Source organism: Triticum urartu, chromosome 6, assembly GCF_003073215.2.
Source record: "Triticum urartu cultivar G1812 chromosome 6, Tu2.1, whole genome shotgun sequence".
NCBI lineage: Eukaryota > Viridiplantae > Streptophyta > Magnoliopsida > Poales > Poaceae > Triticum > Triticum urartu.
In genome coordinates this window covers 50043791-50050181 of record NC_053027.1, presented here as the reverse complement: position 1 = coordinate 50050181, position 6391 = coordinate 50043791, and positions in this window count along the sequence as shown.

Below are 6391 nucleotides of genomic sequence, written 5' to 3'. Positions count from 1 at the left end.
CAATTATTTTAAAAAAGTGTTCTCAGAAACGAGCTATCACGTGTGGAGATCAATGGCTTTCAAGCCAAATGATCAATCTTATGGCCACATCCATGGCATAGTTTGTTAAAATGATCTCATATTGTGCACAAGGGTGCATATTGGAATGGCAAACAATGTTGCCTAAGGAAGTTTTCATTTTCGTTGGACGAAAAAACCATTTTCCATTTTTCGAGTGCCCAAAAGGAGGTTTTTTTGTGAAGGAACTACCAAATAATTGTTGCAAAATTGGACCAAATCATTTTTATAAAATACTAGGCCATATTTAATGCATAATTGACAAAATGGTTGGGTGTAAATTTTTTTGATCCACCTCTCGTGAAAAAGACAAATTTCCGCTGATTCAGTTGGAAGCGGGTCAAATTTGAACTGCAGCTGCCTCATAGTTTGCTATTTATTTTTTCCAAAAATCATTTCTAGTTACATAAGGACCTATTGAATCATAAATACATGGATACGTCGAGGTTTGGGCGGTGGCCGAGGGCCCCAACTCTAGAGCGCGTAAACTCGCATGCCCGTCGCGTGGTCACCGCGTGACCATAATGTTGCCATGTGTTCTGGGTGGCCTAGGCATGTCTAGTGGGTTGGGAACTCCCCAGGTTGGTGCTAGGAAGAAAATTACAACATAAGATTCTCACGAGGAGACCGATCGATGCTCAAACATGAATTAGCAGCCAAGTGCTTGATTAGCGGTACGGGAAATGCACATGGCCAATGGGTGTGAGTTTTGTCTGAGGATGATTATCTACTAAGGAGAATGTCTTCACAAATTTTTAGCTCAAAAGGAGGATCCTAGGTGGTACTTGCTTTGCAAAGTACCATGCTAGACAAAAATATGAATGTTGAAGCTGGGCTCAAAATAATGAATGGAGTGAGCTGAAATTTTGTGGAGGATGGTTATTTGGGCATAGGAAAGCATTGTAGAAAATTGATACCATTTGGACATGCCAAAGTAGTACTTCCTTCACAATGCTATTCTATGGACAAAAACTTGGGAAAACTAGTGAGAGAGATTGGATGAATGAAATGAGCTCAAAATTGGTGTAGGTAAGTTACTTAGGTATGGTCATGCGCTGGTAAATTTTCAGATTATTTGGGTAAGCCTAGCTAGTACTTACTTCACAAAGCTTCTCTCGAGGTAGAAACTTTGGAAATTTCCCGAGAAAGATTTACTAGGAAAATTGAGCTGAATATTATCATGTGGCAATGATTTGGGTATGAAAGAGTGCCCGAAAAGTTTGAGGGTAATAGGAGGGGTCTATATAACACTTGCTTTGCAACGTGCCAATTTGGCCATAAAATATAAATTGAACCCGGGCTCACATAGATAATTTGACTGAGCTGCAATTTGGAGGAGGTTGATAATTTGGGCATATGAAGGAACTGTATAAATTTCATGTCATTTAGAGATATAAAAAAGGTACTTCCTTCACAATGCTTCTAGGTGGACAAAAACTTTGGAAATTTGCCGAGGAAGATTTGCTAGGCAAATGGAGCTGAATTTTGTCATGCGGTAATAATTTGGATAGGAAGGAGTGCCCAAAAATTCCGAGGGCAATCAAGAATATATAAATAGCACTTCCTTCATAAAGTGTTGTTGTGAACACAATAGGAAAATGAATATTGTTGAATTAGTTTTGAACTAGGCGAGGAAGGATTTTTACATATTTGATGAAGATATGCCCCAAAGAATTTATGAGATTGTTTTGGGAATTTTGGGAATGATAGAAATATAGGTTGCTTCACAACCTAGGGCAAAAACTGCCACATGGACATGACACATAGGCAAAACTGATGAGATGGCGTCTAGTCATCACAACCCACCACAATCTACAAGGCTATGACCATCTATATTGGTCATTAACAACTAGAAATAAGGTAGCGGACTAGCACTGTTTGCTTTGTGACCTTTCGTGTAAGGAAATTACGACCTTTCTGACCAAAATGGTCGCAATGGTTTAGGGTTTGGAGCCCCCTGAACAGCTTTTGACCAATTGGTCTAAAATGGTCATAAATTTATGACCAATTCTTCGAGGGTCACTGACAGAAGGTCATAAGTTGACATATTTCTTGTAGTGTGCTACAGTACGAGTACGTACTCCTCCGTCGCATAATGTAAGACGTTTTTTGACACTAGTTGGCATGTACAAAAAATGGGAAAAACATACCCAAAATTTCTTAATCCACGCCAAAAACTACTACCTAGTGCCAACAATTTCTTACTAGTGCTATTATTTACCGTATAATGCAATCCCATAACGTTCCATAATGCTAGTACTCCCTCTGTCCAGGTGCACAAGGCACCTAAGAGAATTTAGGATTTTCAAGTATATTAGTCGCCCTTCATTAGTTAACACTAATGACTTGTATGCCTACCCCAATGCACTTAGCGTTTTCAGCTTCACATTTATCTCCCTTCCATATGCAAACCAATCAGCCGCCTCTACCATTTACTTTTTCTTTGCATGCATGCAAGTTGGACCTAAAGAATTGTGTGAAACAATCCGTTAGCCTATGCATGGTTAGTCCTACCATCATTACACTTAATGCAGGATTAACTAGAGGGAGAGAAAAACGTGATGAGCGTCCAATCAACATATGCCTAGTTCATGGTACCATTTCTTAGGTGCCCTATGCACCTGGAGGGAGGGATTACTAGTAGTAAATAATAGCCTCACCCCTTCGCTGAGGAACGATCTACAGTTGGAAGGGACGAGGCCCTGCGATTACTACGCTCTTATCTCCTCCTCGCCAGTTCCCCTCCCCCTGAAGAGAAGGCAGTTCGTCGCTGCTCCCATGGATTCGCCAGGCGGTTCTCCTCCTCGTCAGGGCTGGGAGACCTTAGACGACGATCCTGTGGGAGAAATCGCACGCCGCTCCGACGTCCTCACCGCTGCAAGACTCGGTGCTTCCTGCACCAACTTTTTCAAGACGCTGCTTAAACAGGCCATGCTTGTTGGTCTTCCATGCGTCCTCGAGGAGAAGGTTATTCTATGGGACAATCCTTCGAACAGTCCACCGCTCCCTGGCCATGGTTGCGCGTTGACTCCGCTAGAGTTGCCGACATTGAGAGATAGTCAGATTTTGTCCGATGAGCAGGTCAGTAATGGGGTTTGATCATGTAGTACTTAGTTATTCCATTTCCATCCCATAATTTCTCCGCTGCCCACCGTCTTATATATAGGTCTGGGTCGGTGCCAATGAAGATTGGCTTGCATACCTCCGGCCGGATACCACCATCATTTTGCACAACATCCACAGCAGTGCGGCCGTTCCGGTAGACCCCTTCTGCACCATTGGGATCGGCCTTCCAGACTGGCTGGGCTTGAATACGTATGATGATGCCTACATGAGATTGAAGAATATAGCAATTGTGGACCAGCCGACAAAGCGACGCGGCTACGATGATTACTATCTCATCACGGTGTTCGACATAAGGATTGCCATCAATGCAAGAGGCAGTAACGGCAGAGGCTGGCGCATGTTGGCGGCGGCAGAATTGTACCCCTACACGTTCGAAGACGTCGTGCACCATCTAGGCCGCATCTTCGCGGTGACAAGCCAGGGGACTTGTTTCATCTAGTTGCCATCCTATGGTACGTGATATTACAAACGGAATGCACAAAGCATCATTTGCATCCCTAACGGTACTCCATTATTTTGCAGGGACCAGTCATCCTCCGATCAAAATAAGATCACCGATCCTGGATGTGCATTTGCATCCGCGATTCGGTCTAACCTGGAACCGTGTAGCTGACTTTGGCATATTGGGATTGTCGGTGTCAAAACCGGCGGATCTCGGGTAGGGGGTACCGAACTGTGCGTCAAGGCCGGATGGTAACATGAGACAAGGGACACGATGTTTTTTACCCAGGTCCGGGCCCTCTCGATGGAGGTAATACCCTACTCCTGCTTGATTAATATTGATGATATGGGTAGTACAAGAATAGATCTACCACGAGATCAAGGAGGCTAAACCCTAGAAGCTAGCCTATGGTATGATTGTTGTTGTGTATATATTGTATCTCTATCGACTAGCCTAGCCTCGGTTTATATAATGCACCAGAGGCCTAGGATAACAAGAGTCCTAGTCGAATACGCCGGTGGGGAGAAGTCCTTGTCTTGATCGCCAAGTCTTGTGGAATCTTCCTTGTATGCCGCAACCGTCCGAACTGGCCCATGAGTATACGGGCACGGGGGTCCTCGGCCCAATCTAATAGATCGGGAGACGACGTGGTGAGTACCCCCTAGTCCAGGACACCGTCAGTAGCCCCCTAAACCGGTCTTCAAGTTAGGGACGCTCCTCGATTCTTCCGAACTGTTCTTCATCTTCGGTTTCCGGTCTTGAAAACTGGTTCAACAAATCTTCTTTATCTTCGATCTTGAGGATCGCCGAAATGCATTCGATGAGTTTACATGTCGGGTATCCGAGGAGCCCCTTTAAGTTTCCGGCCTTTATCAATGCCTTGTTTATTTTTATGCCACACCTCGGGTTTGATGTTTTTCCCGGGAGGCAGGGTCCTCTTGCGTCCGAGCTCCAACGCCGGACTGCATTCGAGGTATCTTTTGCAGCCGAGCACCAACGCCGGACCGCTTCCCAACTCTAGCGTCGGAATGTATCCAAGCTCCAACGCCGGACTATGTATCCGAGCTCCAATGCCGAAATATATCCGAGCTCCAACGCCGGACTGTGTCCAGGCTCCAATGCCGGACTATATCCGAGGTGTCATATCACCTTGGTTCAAAAAAGTTGAAGGAGTTTAGCCGAGCTTAATGCCGGAAATGCCCTCTATGGAGCCAGCCACTAGCGCCCGAGCTTTATGCCGGACTGCTTCCGAGGTGGTGCACCACCCCAACTATGGGCCGATTTTTTGTCAATATTTTTTATTGGTGCAACTTATTCTCTGCCGATATATATAGCCAGTAGCCCTCAAGGTGTGTATCGGTCTAAAACCCGAGATGCACATGAAGGATCACATAAGACCGCTGATCCCAGTAGCCACTGAGACTCAGGTTGATTTGCAAAATCGGCCTGAGGATCAAGTCCTAGCTCGGCAGAATACTTCGGGACACAAAAGCGGCGTGCTCAGTCCTCAAGACTCAGGTTGGGTGCGGCCGACCAACCTGAGGATCAAAATCTCCTCGGGAACTATATTGCACATAAAATTTTCTGCATTGGACAAGCAATGCAGTAGCCCCCGAGACACTGGTCGGGTGGCAACACCAGATCAGGGGATCGATGTGCCCCTTTAATATTTGTAAAGAATAAGCCCGAAGCCCAGTAGCCCCCGAGCCTTAATGCGGGCACGGGTGGCCGAATTAAGGATCAATATCCATAGTAAAATCACAAATTATGTGTAATGACTCTATGTATCCAAGTACTTTACGTCATTAATGCTCAGATCCGCATTGTACTAAACTTTGTTGATCGACCATCGGCTTCCACCTCCTTGGCCAGTAGCCGAGGAGTGTTTGTCCTACTTTATAAAGCCTTTATGAGGGCAAAGATTTACGACAAACAAGGCAATCTGGCCACACGGTTTTATAAACAAAGGTACGTAGAGAGATATGTTATATTACTGTTTAACAGAAGAAATGTATTCCAAAGAAAATAGTCCCGCTATCGGTTCCTTTCTTTGGATTGTCATGCTAAGCATGATCATGAAACCTCAGATCGAATGTAAGAGCAAAATATCGAGGATTTAGTTTGGGAGGCCAGTTAATAGCCCCCGGTAGTGTTCGGCGACAGTCAAGGTCAAGCCGTAAACACTTCGGCCAATGTTATGAATGGCCCGTCATAGTCATCTGATCGCTGACCAGTTTACGCTTATTGTGACAGTCAGTTTTCGGCTTTCTCCACTAAGGTGCTTAACCATGTGAGCTGGAAGCACAATCGCAGTGGTTCTCCCTTTGCACGCCTAGCCGAACAAAACGGAACGTAGGAAGCAAGTGCAGGAGCCGGGCAACCCAACTATTGACCGAAGACACAATTCGAAACCGATGTATATATAGCAATATCTGAGAATGTTTTTGCCGAATCCCTAAAGGTGTCCGGCGTTGCACTACGAGACTAATGCTGGAAAAGCACAAATAGTTTAAAAGTGCCAAAAAGCTTGGAAAACCAAGAAACGTCAGTAAAAACATGACGTCCGAACAAGATCAAGGGCTCGGTGCCAATCCGAAAATTGGTCTTAGAAAAAAGAAGTGCTTCTGTCGTCCTTTAACATGACACATCCTATCTCAAGACTTCGAATGGGTCAGCCTACGGCTTCAACCTCCTATCCCGAGGGCGGAGTACTTCTCATTAGGCCAGTTTAGCAAACTAAACTCTAGAGGCTTTGAGAGAGAAATT